Source organism: Oncorhynchus mykiss, chromosome 15, assembly GCF_057628025.1.
Source record: "Oncorhynchus mykiss isolate SJ-2025 chromosome 15, ASM5762802v1, whole genome shotgun sequence".
In the NCBI taxonomy this organism is placed as follows: domain Eukaryota; kingdom Metazoa; phylum Chordata; class Actinopteri; order Salmoniformes; family Salmonidae; genus Oncorhynchus; species Oncorhynchus mykiss.
This window is the reverse complement of record NC_143036.1, coordinates 72,369,453-72,385,012: the sequence shown is the minus strand read 5'-3', so window position 1 is coordinate 72,385,012 and position 15,560 is coordinate 72,369,453. Positions and strand designations below refer to the sequence as shown.

Sequence of the window (15,560 nt, the reverse complement as noted above, 5' to 3'; positions counted from 1 at the left end):
CATAATAGTGGCTGGAATTTACAATGAGGGTCCCGAGGCATCCACTACATCCATCCCCGACACACATCCATCCCCGACACACATCCATCCCCGACACACATCCATCCCCGACACACATCCATCCCCGACACACATCCATCCCCGACACACATCCATCCCCGACACACATCCATCCCCGACACACATCCATCCCCGACACACATCCATCCCCGACACACATCCATCCCCGACACACACACATTGCCATCGTCATGGAGAAAACAAATAGCTCCAATCATGGCAGGAAATAAAGGAGAAAAGAGGGGGAACAAAAAGAGAGAGCGAGATGTGAAGAAAGAGAGAGAAAGAGAGACAGGGATGGAGTAACATTCCAGACAACACACCTCCAGCTCCACTGATCTCAGTTCACTGTAATGAGAGGAGAAAGTCAGCAGGCTCTGGGAGCAGGAAATACCAATCTGATCACAGAACAGTGTTGAGAGGAGAGGAGACAGGCAGCAGGCACAGGGAGCAGGAAATACCAAACTGATTGCTGGAACAGTCTAGAAACAGACAGCAGAGCAGAGTGACTGTTCACACTACTCTGAGTAGGTACTGCTTTAGCTGTTGTTTATATAGCTCCCTCACTGGCATGTATAATGGAGGTTTTGTAGGAATAATGATTCATGACTAATGGGCAGATCGTTACTTCATCTTAAAGCTGCAATATGTACCTTTTTAGGAAACCCAACCAAAATGACATAGAAAAGTGCTTCATAGATCTGTCACTCTTTGAAAGCAAGTCTAAGAAGCGGTAGATTATTCTATGTGCGCTATTTCTATGCTAAGCATTCTTAAGTATCGTTTTTGTGTCTTTTACTTTCGGTTTTGTCCACCAGCTTCAAACTGCTGAAAATACAACATTTCTGGTAATGGAAAATATATTTCACAGTGGTTTAGATACAATGTCTCGCTGTACTTATACTTGTTTTGTCAAACTGAAGTTAGGCAAATTGTATTAGAATTTTAGCAACCAGGAAATGGTGGAGCGATTTTTACATAATAACATTAATGCCTTATTAAATAATAAGCAGATGTGATAAAGTATTACAAACCAAGTGTTTGTTATCAGCTTTAATACATAACTAATTAATAAAGCCCCATTTCCCAGCGTAGTGAACTAGCTAGAACCTCCTCCAGCACGTAGCTGGAAAGAGAACAGAGGGGAAGAACAGGAAGTTTGAGAGAGGGAAGGGGGAGGAGGGCTGTGATCCAGTTTGGCTGGGTGTTTGCTGTAAACATGATATCTGTGGTGTAGGGTGTGTCAAGTCCAAGAGGACGCAGAGAGAGACAGAAACACCGAGAATAGAAGGAGAGAAACGCAGACAGACCAACCAAGAGAGTTTCTAGAACAAAGTTATTTAGTCTCTCCAGCTTCAACCACAGCCATTTTTCCTACCAGTCAGGCTCTGTAATTAAACTTCAGTAATGTTGTGATCATCTAATGCGTAAGCCAAGCCGGCATGTAAACAACCGTCCACCCATGCAAACTACACTGCCAATCCTGAAGCATACATTCATAGATTAAAACGTGTGTGTGGGGTGCGGCGCCATCTCCTTGTGATTAGATTTACATTAAGACACACACACAGCAGTCTGTTAGTAGGAGTTTGAAGAGCGTGGTAAGAGGCAGTCTTGTTAGGAGTTTGAAGAGCGTGGTAAGAGGCAGTGTGTTAGTAGAAGTTTGAGGAACGTGGTAAGAGGCAGTCTGTTAGGAGGAGTTTGAAGAGCGTGGTAAGAGGCAGTGTGTTAGTAGGAGTTTGAAGAGCGTGGTAAGAGGCAGTGTGTTAGTAGAAGTTTGAAGAACGTGGTAAGAGGCAGTCTGTTAGGAGGAGTTTGAAGAGCGTGGTAAGAGGCAGTGTGTTAGTAGGAGTTTGAAGAGCGTGGTAAGAGGCAGTCTGTTAGTAGGAGTTTGAAGAGCGTGGTAAGAGGCAGTCTGTTAGTAGGAGTTTGAAGAGCGTGGTAAGAGGCAGTCTGTTAGTAGGAGTATGAAGGGCGTGGTAAGAGGCAGTGTGTTAGTAGGAGTTTGAAGAACGTGGTAAGAGGCAGTGTGTTAGTAGGAGTTTGAAGAGCGTGGTAAGAGGCAGTCTGTTAGGAGGAGTTTGAAGAGCGTGGTAAAAGGCAGTCTGTTAGTAGGAGTATGAATAGGGTGGTAAGAGGCAGTCTGTTAGTAGGAGTATGAAGAGGGTGGTAAGAGGCAGTCTGTTAGTAGGAGTATGAAGAGGGTGGTAAGAGGCAGTCATACAGTTCCTTCAGAAAATATTCACACCCCTTGACTTTTTCCACATGTTGTGTTACAAGGTGGGATTAAAATGTATTTCATTATAATTTCTCTCTCAAAGATCTACACAAAATACTCTATTATATCAAAGTGTAAGAAAAATGTGAACATTGGTGGGGGGAAAAAAGATGGCAAATAAAAAGACTAATATATCTTGATTACATCAGTATTCAGCCCCGAGACAATACAAGGTATAATCCCCTTTGGCAGCAAATACAGATGTGAGTCTTTCTGGGTAAGTTTAGAAGAGCTTTGCTCACCTGGATTGTATAATATTTGCACATTATTATTTTTACAATGCTTCAAGCTCTATCAAGCTGGTTGTTGATCCTTGCTAGAGTCATTTTCAAGTCCTGCCATATATTCTCAAGACAATTTAAGTGAAAACTGTAACTAGGCCACTCACGAACATTCAATGTTGTTGTCTTGGTAAGCAACTTCTGTGCATATTTGGCTTTGGGTTTTAGGTTATTGTCCTGCTGAAAGGCAAATTTGTATCCTAGTGTCTGATGGAAATCAAACAACCAGGTTTTCTGTTTAGCTCTATTCCATTTATTTTCATCCTTTTTTTCATCCTTTTTTTTTTAACCCATCTACCAATAGGTGCCCTTCTTTGTGAGGCATTGGTAAAACTCCCTGGTCTTTGTGGTTGAATCTGTGATTGAAATTCACTGTTTGACTGAGGCAGTCATTCAAAAATCATGTTAAACACTAGTTTTGCACACATAGTGAGTCCATGCAACTTATGTGACCTGTTGAGCACATTTTTACTCCTGAACTTATTTAGGCTTTCCATGACAAGTGGTTGAATACTTATTGACTCAAGACATTTCAGATTTTCATTTGTAATTAATTTGTAAATATGTGTAAAAATATAATTCCACTTTGAAATGATGGGGTATTGTGTGTGTAGGCCAGTGACAAAATGTCAATGTAATCCATTTTAAATTCAGGCTGTAACAACATATAGTCAAGGGGTGAGTTCTTTCTGAAGACTCTGCAGCGAGACAGACATAGTTAAGAGAAGTGGCATGACATTTGGTTTCGTTTAAACTCAGCCTTCTGCCCTCTGAACACTGGCTGGCTGGGCCGTTGTTAGGGAGTTCTGGGAAAGAGCTTTGAGGTTGGAGAGGAGAGGAGGCTGCCAATGTCATGCAGAGTGAAACCGGCACTAGGCCAAACACAGGAACAGGAAATTAAGCACATGGACTGAGACGAGATGGTCAGATATGCACACTGTGTGTAGCCTACAAACACGCACAAAAAGTTCACACACGCACAGGGAGGAATTGAATGCTGTGCCCTTCAATCAGGCCAGTGATTTCAGTAAACAGTAGTCCTGTAGGGTTTCTTTCCACGTGAGGTCTGGATACAGACATGACTAATTATTACGGAGAATGTATGAGGCCCTGATATAGAACACTCTGATATAGGTAGCATCCTAAATTGCAACCTATTCCCTATTTAATGCACTACTTTTGACAGGGACCCATAGGGCTCTGGTCAACATTAGTGCACCATGTAGGGAATAGGGTACCATTTAGGAAGCAGGCCATACCAGCGTGTCCTATATCAGGGCCTCACACAGCCTCCCACATGTTGGATGAGGTTTTAATGTAGACTGCTCTGAGAACAGCCAGTAACGTTTAGAAATACTACATTAGCACGGATAAGACCCTAATGTAGATAGATGTATAAGTACAAACACATTAGATTAGTCAATATATGGACTGAACTGAGTACAGTGTGCGTGCTAGGGGATGGGCAGAGGTGTGTGACTGTTAATGGTGGTGGCTGATATTCCCTGCTCCAGGAACACAAGCAGATGGAATGCTACCAACAGTGTGTGCATCTCTCCCATACCCATAGACTACTCCATTATCTACACCCCCTGGAACCTACCCATAGACTACTCCATTATCTACACCCCCTGGAACCTACCCATAGACTACTCCATTATCTACACCCCCTGGAACCTACCCATAGACTACTCCATTATCTACACCCCCTGGAACCTACCCATAGACTACTCCAATATCTACACCCCCTGGAACCTACCCATAGACTACTCCATTATCTACACCCCCTGGAACCTACCCATAGACTACTCCATTATCTACACCCCCTGGAACCTACCCATAGACTAATCCATTATCTACACCCCCTGGAACCTACCCATAGACTACTCCATTATCTACACCCCCTGGAACCTACCCATAGACTACTCCATTATCTACACCCCCGTAACCTACCCAGAGACTACTCCATTATCTACACCCCCTGGAACCTACCCATAGACTACTCCATTCTCTACACCCCCTGGAACCTACCCATAGACTACTCCATTCTCTACACCCCCTGGAACCTACCCATAGACTACTCCATTATCTACACCCCCTGGAACCTACCCATAGACTACTCCATTATCTACACCCCCTGGAACCTACCCATAGACTACTCCATTATCTACACCCCCTGGAACCTACCCATAGACTACTCCATTATCTACACCACCTGGAACCTACCCATAGACTAATCCATTATCTACACCCCCTGGAACCTACCCATAGGCTACTCCATTATCTACACCCCCGTAACATACCCATAGACTACTCCATTATCTACACCCCCCTGGCACCTACCCATGGACTAGTCCATTATTTACACCCCCTCTGTTACCTACCCATGGACAAGTCCATTATTTACACCCCCTCTGTTACCTACCCATGGACTAGTCCATTATTTACACCCCCTCTGTTACCTACCCATGGACTAGTCCATTATTTACACCCCCTCTGTTACCTACCCATGGACTAGTCCATTATTTACACCCCCTCTGTTACCTACCCATGGACTAGTCCATTATTTACACCCCTTCTGTTACCTACCCATGGACTAGTCCATTATTTACACCCCCTCTGTTACCTACCCATGGACTAGTCCATTATTTACACCCCCTCTGTTACCTACCCATGGACTAGTCCATTATTTACACCCCCTCTGTTACCTACCCATGGACTATTCCATTTGCTACATATCACTGTTACCTACCTATGGGCAGCTACAATCTCTACATTGTTCTTACCTAGCTATGACATGACCTTGTTATTTTTATCTAGTAGCGACATGACCTTTCACGCCTGCTGACCACTGACCCCAGCATCTGTCGTCCTGGGCAACGCAACACGCACACACACACGACTGTGTGAGAAAACACAGCTGATGTGTGAAATAGAAACACCTTCTGGGCTACAGCTAGCTCCTCACTACACTATGTTTGCATCCCAAATGGCACCCTATTCCCTGTATTGAGCACTACTACCCATGAGGCCCAGGTCAAAAGTAGTGTCCTAACAAGGGAATAGGGTGGCATTTGAGACACAGACTATGCTGCTGTGCTGTTGTGTGACACAGTGATATACTGCCAGTTAAATACCAGAGGGGGAGACAGAGGGGGAGACAGAGGGGGAGACAGAGGGGGAGACAGAGGGGGAGACAGAGGGGGAGACAGAGGGGGAGACAGGTCTCAGCCGGTAACAGCTTTAAACAGCAGTATTCAGCATCCACCACCCCTCTCAGTCCAGGATCACCACATCGTATCCAACTAATCATCAAGATGTTGATGATTCATCTAAATGAGTTGTTAGTGCTGGGCTGGAACAAAGCCTGCACCTCTTGCAGCTCTCCAGGATTGGGTGTGAGTCTCTTCTAGAGCCTCAAAGCCTGTAAGCAAGCAGCAGAGACAGACAAGAGGTACTCCCACAGCTGAACAGATGACCACAGCAGGTGTACAGTCTGTTAGGGGATGTCACAGACAGAATAGATCATGGCAGAGACACAGACAGTGTGTAAAGAAGTCACTCAGTAAGTTGAGTTCACTTCATAAAAGCCAGCAACCACACCTACTGGCCTAGTCTACACTGTGTTAAAACAGGAGCTACGCTAGTCTACTGGCCTAGTCTACACTGTGTTAAAACAGGAGCTACGCTAGTCTACTGGTCTAGTCTACACTGTTAGAACAGGAGCTACGCTAGTCTACACTGTGTTAGAACAACAGGAGCTGCGCTAGTCTACTGGCCTAGTCTACACTGTGTTAGAACAACAGGAGCTACGCTAGTCTACTGGCCTAGTCTACACTGTGTTAGAACAACAGGAGCTACGCTAGTCTACACTGTGTTAGAACAACAGGAGCTACGCTAGTCTACACTGTGTTAGAACAACAGGAGCTACACTAGTCTACTGGTCTAGTCTACATTGTGTTAGTACAACCGGAGCTACTCTAGTCTACTGGTCTAGTCTACACTGTGTTAAAACAGGAGCTGGGCTAGTCTAACAGACTTTAGGCCATTAGGAACCCTGTTAACACAGGTAACCATATCTCCAGTTGTTCTAACTTAAACAGGTTAGCATAGCTCCAGTTGTTCTATGACAGTCTACTGTTAAACAGGTTAGCATAGCTCCAGTTGTTCTAACTGTTAAACAGGGTTTCCTAATGGCCTAAAGTCTGTTATTACAACTGGAGCTACACTACTGTCCTGTTAAACAGGTTTTCCTGGAGCTTTCACACACACACACAAACCTGCCTACTTTATAATGAATGTCCCCGCTTACACTGAAAACAGGATGGTGTTACCCTGTACCCTTTCTAACCGCGTGTTACCCTGTGCCCTTTCTAACCGCGTGTTACCCTGTGCCCTTTCTAACCGCGTGTTACCCTGTGCCCTTTCTAACCGCGTGTTACCCTGTGCCCTTTCTAACCGCGTGTTACCCTGTGCCCTTTCTAACCGCGTGTTACCCTGTGCCCTTTCTAACCGCGTGTTACCCTGTGCCCTTTCTAACCGCGTGTTACCCTGTGCCCTTTCTAACCGCGTGTTACCCTGTGCCCTTTCTAACCGCGTGTTACCCTGTGCCCTTTCTAACCGCGTGTTACCCTGTGCCCTTTCTAACCGCGTGTTACCCTGTGCCCTTTCTAACCGCGTGTTACCCTGTGCCCTTTCTAACCGCGTGTTACCCTGTGCCCTTTCTAACCGCGTGTTACCCTGTGCCCTTTCTAACCGCGTGTTACCCTGTGCCCTTTCTAACCGCGTGTTACCCTGTGCCCTTTCTAACCGCGTGTTACCCTGTGCCCTTTCTAACCGCGTGTTACCCTGTGCCCTTTCTAACCGCGTGTTACCCTGTGCCCTTTCTAACCGCGTGTTACCCTGTGCCCTTTCTAACCGCGTGTTACCCTGTGCCCTTTCTAACCGCGTGTTACCCTGTACCCTTTCTAACCGCGTGTTACCCTGTGCCCTTTCTAACCGCGTGTTACCCTGTACCCTTTCTAACCGCGTGTTACCCTGTGCCCTTTCTAACCGCGTGTTACCCTGTACCCTTTCTAACCGCGTGTTACCCTGTGCCCTTTCTAACCGCGTGTGACCCTGTACCCTTTCTAACCGCGTGTTACCCTGTGCCCTTTCTAACCGCGTGTTACCCTGTACCCTTTCTAATCGCGTGTTACCCTGTGCCCTTTCTAACCGCGTGTTACCCTGTACCCTTTCTAACCGCGTGTTACCCTGTACCCTTTCTAACCGCGTTACCCTGTACTCTAACAGCTAAAGGCTATTGGCACGCAGCAGCAGGGACCTCAGCGTTACCACTACTTTAGTGCTCATAATTAAAACTAAAGCCCCGCGTGAGGAATGTTTGAGGATTAACGAGCGCATTACGTGGTGTTCAGGGGGAGAGAGAAAGATGAAATTCCAGCACCAACAGAATGCAGGAGGATTAAAACAGTGGTGAGCTCTTGGTCAATATCACCAACACAGACAACACACAAAAGGTCCCCAGCAGGTAGGCTAAGCTGCTTTTGACAGTCACTCCCTCTAAAACGTGGACACTGTGGTGAGCGGCTGACAAAGTAATAAACACACACACACACACACACACACACACACTTGGCGGCTCTCATATATCAGCCATCTGTCAGTGTGTGTGTGTACCTGTATTTCTCCACTGCCTATTTAAACACAAAGCAAAGCTTTGATTTTGTCTTTTGATTTCTCCCCTCCCGGAGACTTGATCTAGCTCAGAGTATAAACAAACTATTCCACTCTTCCTTCACTCTGAGGGATGAAAGACAGTGTTGTTCCACCCTGCTCGTATCTTCCTGTTCATCCCCAGCACCACCAAGCATTCTCTCTGCTGCTCCCTTCAAGCAGTCTCTCTGCTGCTCCCTTCAACCAGGGCCAACCAGCCAGTCTCTCTGCTGCTCCCTTCAACCAGGGCCAACCAGCCAGTCTCTCTGCTGCTCCCTTCAACCAGGGCCAACCAGCCAGTCTCTCTGCTGCTCCCTTCAACCAGGGCCAACCAGCCAGTCTCTCTGCTGCTCCCTTCAACCAGGGCCAACCAGCCAGTCTCTCTGCTGCTCCCTTCTACCAGGGCCAACCAGCCAGTCTCTCTGCTGCTCCCTTCTACCAGGGCCAACCAGCCAGTCTCTCTGCTGCTCCCTTCTACCAGGGCCAACCAGCCAGTCTCTCTGCTGCTCCCTGGATACAGAAGACAGAACAGACAGGGACCAGAGAACTGTACTCTCCATATGGATATAGAAGACAGAACAGACAGGGACCAGAGAACTCTACTCTCCATATGGATATAGAAGTCAGAACAGACAGGGACCAGAGAACTCTACTCTCCATATGGATATAGAAGACAGAGCAGACAGGGACCAGAGAACACCCGTCTCTAAGAAGTCTGGAGAGGCCTGCGACATCCCGTCTCTAAAAAGGTGTCTGCATACTAGGTTCAGTTTGCTCCTAGTAGAACTCGGCGTAGTGAACGTCTCCCTTAAAAATACCTTTGCTTGAAAAACACCTTAGCAAGTACGCACTTCCTCTAAAATAGTCCGAATGAATCGAAGACAAGAAATCTGTCATTAATTTTGATGTTTTTGCCAAGTAGATCTTAGTCACTCAATTGTACATCTAACAGATGTTTGGTGAAGTATTTCTCAAGTGAAAATTTTTTTATTCAATGATAGATGGCTCGTTTTTATGCACAACACTTCATTGAAGAATCCCCACTATTGACCAATCACAGACGATGGGCTACCGAACTTCAGCTTGCTTCAAGAAAAAACTGTGTGCAGGAACAGCCGAAAAACCTTGTTGACCACCATGAATGGCACAGAATGTTGAGACACGTGGACCCCTTAAGTCCTCTGTCTGGAGAGGCCTACAACACACTATGTATGCGTGTGGGTGAGTTGGGGGGGGGGGGGGTGACACCAGCAGGAGAGAGAACCCCCAGTGTGCTGCAGCAGCTGTCCCCCTACAGGTGTGAGAGGGGGTGTGATCTCACCTCAGACACAATGTTGACACACACACCTAAACAAACCCCAGGCCAGTGAGGTCACACCACCACCCCTCTGCATGATGCCACCACCTCAGGGGAGGTCCCAGCGCACGTGTGTCCAGTAACATCATTTATGTGAGGTTACTACACAGACAGACAGGGCACCAATATACTGAGTCACTTCTCAAATCTGCCACCAAGCCATGGCGTGACATTAAGACCGTCACAACATACCACAGCTTGGTCACCAAGGGAAAGAATACATACAGGCACACCAAACACGACAGTAGTGACCATGGGCCAAGTCCACCAATATCTAACAGCAAACAGTGAGTAGCAGTGCAGTGACAGTAGCATGGCAACATAACTAACTGCCCCATATAAAAAAGTGAAACAAGAGAAAAACAAATAAGACCAAGTAACCTAGTTCATGAATGTTATTTATTAAACCTTTATTTAACTAGGCAAGTCAGTTAAGAACCAATTCTTATTTACAATGACGGCCTAACTAACCCGGACGACATTGGGCCAATTGTGCACCACCCTACGGGACTCTCAATCACGGCAGGTTGTGATACAGCCTGGAATCAAACCAGGGTCTGTAGGGATGCCTCTAGCACTGAGGTGCAGTGCCCTAGACCGCTGCGCCGCTCAGGAACCCAAACATATGAACATGTAAGGACAAGGGTAACATTTACAGTAACCCTCCACACACTGAAACAAGTCAATGAGTCACCATCAATTAACCGTCATCCATGGCAGAGCTCAGACTGTGTGCTGGAATTTAGGAATGTCCAGGACTGACAGTAAATGTAGGACAGACAATGGAAACTGAAATGTTCAGGTGGGGATATTCCAAAGCCTACGGGTGGAGAACTGAAGAACTAAATGATTCACCATACTGTAAATCCAATCGTATTCAGCACCTGTGCCGTATACAACTGGTGTAGACTTTACTGTGAAATTACTGCTGATGAGCCCTTCCCAACAATGCAGAGTTTAAAATAAGAAGAATGAAAAATTTGTAACAATAAACTCTACTTAGCAACAGCAGAACATGATGCATCTGGAGGACATCTGGAAGACTGACAGTAATGAACCATGATGCATCTGGTGTCACTCAGGACTGACAGTAATGAACCATGATGCATCTGGTGTCACTCAGGACTGACAGTAATAAAGAATCTGCTGTCACCCAAGAGGACTGACAGTATTAAAGAATCTGCTGTCACCCAGGAGGACTGACAGTAATAAAGAATCTGCTGTCACCCAGGAGGACTGACAGTAATAAACCATGATGCATCTGGTGTCACCCAGGAGGACTGACAGTAATAAACCATGATGCATCTGGTGTCACCCAGGAGGACTGACAGTAATAAACCATGATGCATCTGGTGTCACCCAGGAGGACTGACAGTAATAAACCATGATGCATCTGGTGTCACCCAGGAGGACTGACAGTAATAAACCATGATGCATCTGGTGTCACCCAGGAGGACTGACAGTAATAAACCATGATGCATCTGGTGTCACCCAGGAGGACTGACAGTAAGTACAGGACTTTATAGGAAATGGAAAGTGAAACCGTCAGGTGTGGAGACTACGGACCTTCCCAGGTTAACTTGGTGAGCAAACAGACTGGAATGAACATGTTCAGTGGTCTGATGAGTCAAGTACAAACACATGCATGCAGACACAGCCCCGTGCTTCCACAGTAAACAACCTTTGGACTCTAGCTTCTGAAGCCCAAGTACAGGTGACACACACTGCCGGTCACTAATGGACTAAAAGCTAATGCTTCAGTACACACACAGGACGTACAAGCGGCACTAAACAATCCCTCTGTAAACCTTTACCTTTCAGACCACTACTGTTCACCTGAACCTCCCTGTAAGAACTACCAGTCCTTAACTGTCCCACTTCACCAGGTGTCCCACTTAACATTTGAGTCATTTAGCAGTTGCCATTATCCAGAGCGACTTAGTTAGTTCATTCATCTTAAAATAGCGAGGTGAGACAACCACATATCACAGGTAGAGAAAGTACATTTTCCCTCAATAATGTAGCTCAGTAGAGTCAGAGTTAGAAAGCAGGGAAAAAGTCAAGTGCAAATTCACGAAAGTGGTGGTGGGATTTCTTAAAATACTATTTGAAGCGGTAGGGTTTCAGATGTTTTCAGAAGACGGGCAGGGACTCTGCTGTCTTAGCTTCAGGGGGAAGCTGGTTCCACCATTGGGGTGCCAGGACAGAGAAGAGGTTGGACTGAGCTGAGCTGGAGCTGCCCTCCCGTAGGGGTAGGAGAGCCAAGAGACCAGAGGTGGCAGAACAGAGTACTCTGGTTGGGATGTAGGGTTTGAACATAGCCTGAAGGTAGGGAGGGTCAGGTCCTCTTGCTGCTCCGTAGGTAAGTACCAGGGTCTTGTATGTGAATCTACTATGGATAGAAAGTCAATGTCTTGTAATATGATGAATATATTATAAAATTGTGGCAAGTGACTATAATGAAACGTGAACAGTGGGAGAGAAAAACAATAAATGAAATACAAAACGATCAATAGACGGGTCATCTGACAACGTCAGGAAAACCATGTGCCCAGGCTTCCATGGGGCAGAGGTCACGCTTCCATGGGGCAGAGGTCACGCTTCCATGGGGCAGAGGTCACGCTTCCATGGGGCAGAGGTCACGCTTCCATGGGGCAGAGGTCACGCTTCCAGGGGGCAGAGGTCACGCTTCCATGGGGCAGAGGTCACGCTTCCAGGGGGCAGAGGTCACGCTTCCAGGGGGCAGAGGTCACGCTTCCAGGGGGCAGAGGTCAGCGTGTCATTGGGATTCTGGATGACCAGATAGCCAGAATGACTAGAAGCTGCCATGTGGGGAATCCTAAGTGACTTATTTCATCTTGTTCTTGATACCATGTATTGTTGTGACTGATTTCATGTCAATTCAGCTAACCAACAACTTTAACAATGTATATGAGTGTTCTTTCACCAAATGTATTTGTTCTCAATAAACACTGGAGCTGAAACATAGTTAACATGTGGTCAACAATCTAATCCAACCCGTCTGTTTGCCCCATAGTTGTGCCCTCGTCGGTTCTGTTGCCCTCGTCGGTTCTGTTGCACTCGTCGGTTCTGTTGCCCTCGTCGGTTCTGTTGCCCTCGTCGGTTCTGTTGCCCTCGTCGGTTCTCTATAGAAATCAAAAGCTGGGGTTGTTTTCATTAATTGTGTTCTCTTCTCCCCCACACGTTCTTAAGCAGACAGACACAGGTCTTTGTTCCACAAATCATTATTCTGAATTGTCTACCAAGCGGTCCTCTTCAGATGAGAGACATGACCCCAAATTAACCCTTGTGGAGAGCTATTAGTCTGCCTGAACATTAGGAGCGACGGCCATGTTCACAATTGACAGGGACTTTTTGAATAGGGAACGGTGTTGCAGTGATTTGAGCCCAGAGAAAATCAACACACGACACGTTGTCCACTTTCAGTATGTGTGAGACTCAGACAATGATGCATGGACGTGGTGGAAGGAAACCACCTGGCTCTGTATGGGTGTCCAGTAAGCAGATGGTTGTGTGGTGGAGACCATCCAAGATTCTACACACACACACCAAAATCTAGCTCTTCAATAATGGACATGTTCATTTAACGTTAATCCCTATGAAGGGTTGTGAAACAAACTTATACAGTCTTTTATGACAGAGATTACTCTTTACGGGGGATGGAGGAGAGAGGAGAAGGGATGGAGGAGAGAGGAGAAGGGTTGGAGGAGAGAGGAGAAGGGTTGGAGGAGAGAGGAGAAGGGTTGGAGGAGAGAGGAGAAGGGTTGGAGGAGAGGGGTTGGAGGAGAAGGGTTGGAGGAGAAGGGTTGGAGGAGAAGGGTTGGAGGAGAGAGGAGAAGGGTTGGAGGAGAAAGGAGAAGGGATGGAGGATAGAGGGAGAGAAAGAACACATACAATGTTGACTCTCAACAAGGCAGGTCCAGTGACTACAGAAGGGGGGGGGGGGGCTGTTCCGTTCTAGGGACCGAGGGGTACGGACAACGTGACCGCGCACGCACACACACACTTGGGTTTGAGCAGGAAACATGAATCAATAGCGTCAGTGTATACTGTGTCCATGTTCTGCATGAAAGACAAACAAACAGGCCCATTACTCATGGTCAGTCTCAGACACAAACAGAGAGAGAGAGAGAGAAAGAGTCCCAGAGAGAGGGGAAAATGCTCTCTCTGTTTTTGTCCCTCTCCTTTTGACCTTGAGGGGGCAGGGGCTCTTCCTGTTCTGGGTCTGAACCACTACAGCATGTGGTGACTGACTCTGCTTTCTCTACATGGGGTTCAAAGCCCAAAGCTGAACTGCATTCAGCATTAGATGGGATATGGGAATGAGACGGAACAGTGCTCTTACAAGTCACCTACTTGTTGGAATGGCTATACAAGCAGCCAATGTATGTCCATTGACAATGGCATGCAGGCTTCCATTGCAGCCTTTATTATACCTAAATGCATGTGTTCAGTTGACATACGCAATGGTGGAAGTGATGCCTAGAACATTGGGAAATCCAGATCAGTCCAAACCAGGCACAGAGACCAGGTAACACATTAGCCTACAGCCAGCATGTTGCCTGGAGAATAGTTTCTCCTGAAGTCTGCTTGTCGAATGAGATGCTGTAGGTCGGTATTTTATTAGGATCCCCATTAGGTAGGCTACGGAGTAAAAGCCTTGTCGTTTCACAAATCTGTTGAGCACAACTCCCAACGAGTGAAATGCAAATTGTTGGCCTGTTTTGAAGAGCTCCAAACACCGAGGTCAATGTTTGAAAACCATGCAGTCGTTTTCATGATAACATCCCACTGCAATACACATAGCAAACGCATCTAACGTTACTAAGCTACTTTCACCTACAAACCGTGCAACAGTAGCCCACTCACTGTATCATTGCCACGCAACATTGTAGCCGCTTGACTGGTTAATGAGGAACTGAGATTGGTTCCATTGATTAGGACCGGAACTCACACGCTAGATTTATTACAAAATTAACACTACACTATAGCCTTCTATGCCCTTTTCTCAACTCGCTCCCCAGTTGTAAGGGCACAAGACATTTCTACCAAGCATTAGGATCCCGTTGTTATCCTCTGTCATAGAGCCAGACCATCAATCTGTCGATTCTTCACATCATTCTTAACCAAACTCAGCCGCAGAGAAGTTAAAATACACGGCCATGACCGGTCGCTTACCTCAGGAATTTGTAGTTGAACACGAACTCGCTGTCCTAATCGGTTCGTCTCCTCTCTTTTTGCAACCAAAACCCAAACGAAGTCCTATTGTCTACGTTGTCACCGTCCGTAAAAAGTTCAGATCTTCCCCGGGAGAGAAAACATTGTGAGATGCCGAAGGGAGCGAGCAACGACGCTCTAAATCCCGGGAAATATGACACGGTATGGAAGTTTGACACTTTCCCCACGACAATATATTTTTTCTTCACGCCCAAAAAAACGTAAATACAGAATGAATTCAAATGTGTTTCATATCAAAGACGAACACACTGTTGGATTAAGTCCGCCCTGATGAATTGGCAAGAAACTGCACGTTGAACTGTAACGCCCGCGGTAAAGCGGCCAAGAAAAAGAGGGATGGAGTATCTTCTCCCACTCCTCTCTCTCTCTCTCTCTCTCTCTCTCCTCTCTCTCTCTCTCTCTCTCTCTCTCTCTCTCTCTCTCTCTCTCTCTCTCTCTCTCTCTCTCTCTCTCTCTCTCTCTCTCTCTCTCTCTCTCTCTCTCTCTCTCTCTCTCTCTCTCTCTCTCTCTCTCTCTCTCTCTCTCTCTCTCTCTCTCTCTCTCTCTCTCTCTCTCTCTCTCTCTCTCTCTCTCTCTCTCTCTCTCTCTCTCTCTCTCTCTCTCTCTCTCT

The 15,560-nt window shown here is 46.5% G+C and overlaps 1 protein-coding gene across 2 annotated transcripts in view; it reads right to left on the bottom strand.

The window, feature by feature from the left end:
* LOC110490812 (plexin-B2) overlaps nucleotides 1-15,346 on the bottom strand; it is a 187,241-nt gene extending 171,895 nt beyond the window's left edge. For both annotated transcript variants that reach the window (XM_090201080.1, XM_090201081.1), the window contains exon 1: nucleotides 14,891-15,346. The gene's annotated coding sequence lies outside the window, so the exon portion shown is untranslated. The remainder of the gene's footprint in view (nucleotides 1-14,890) is intronic.
* Between the last annotated feature and the right edge of the window lie 214 nt (nucleotides 15,347-15,560).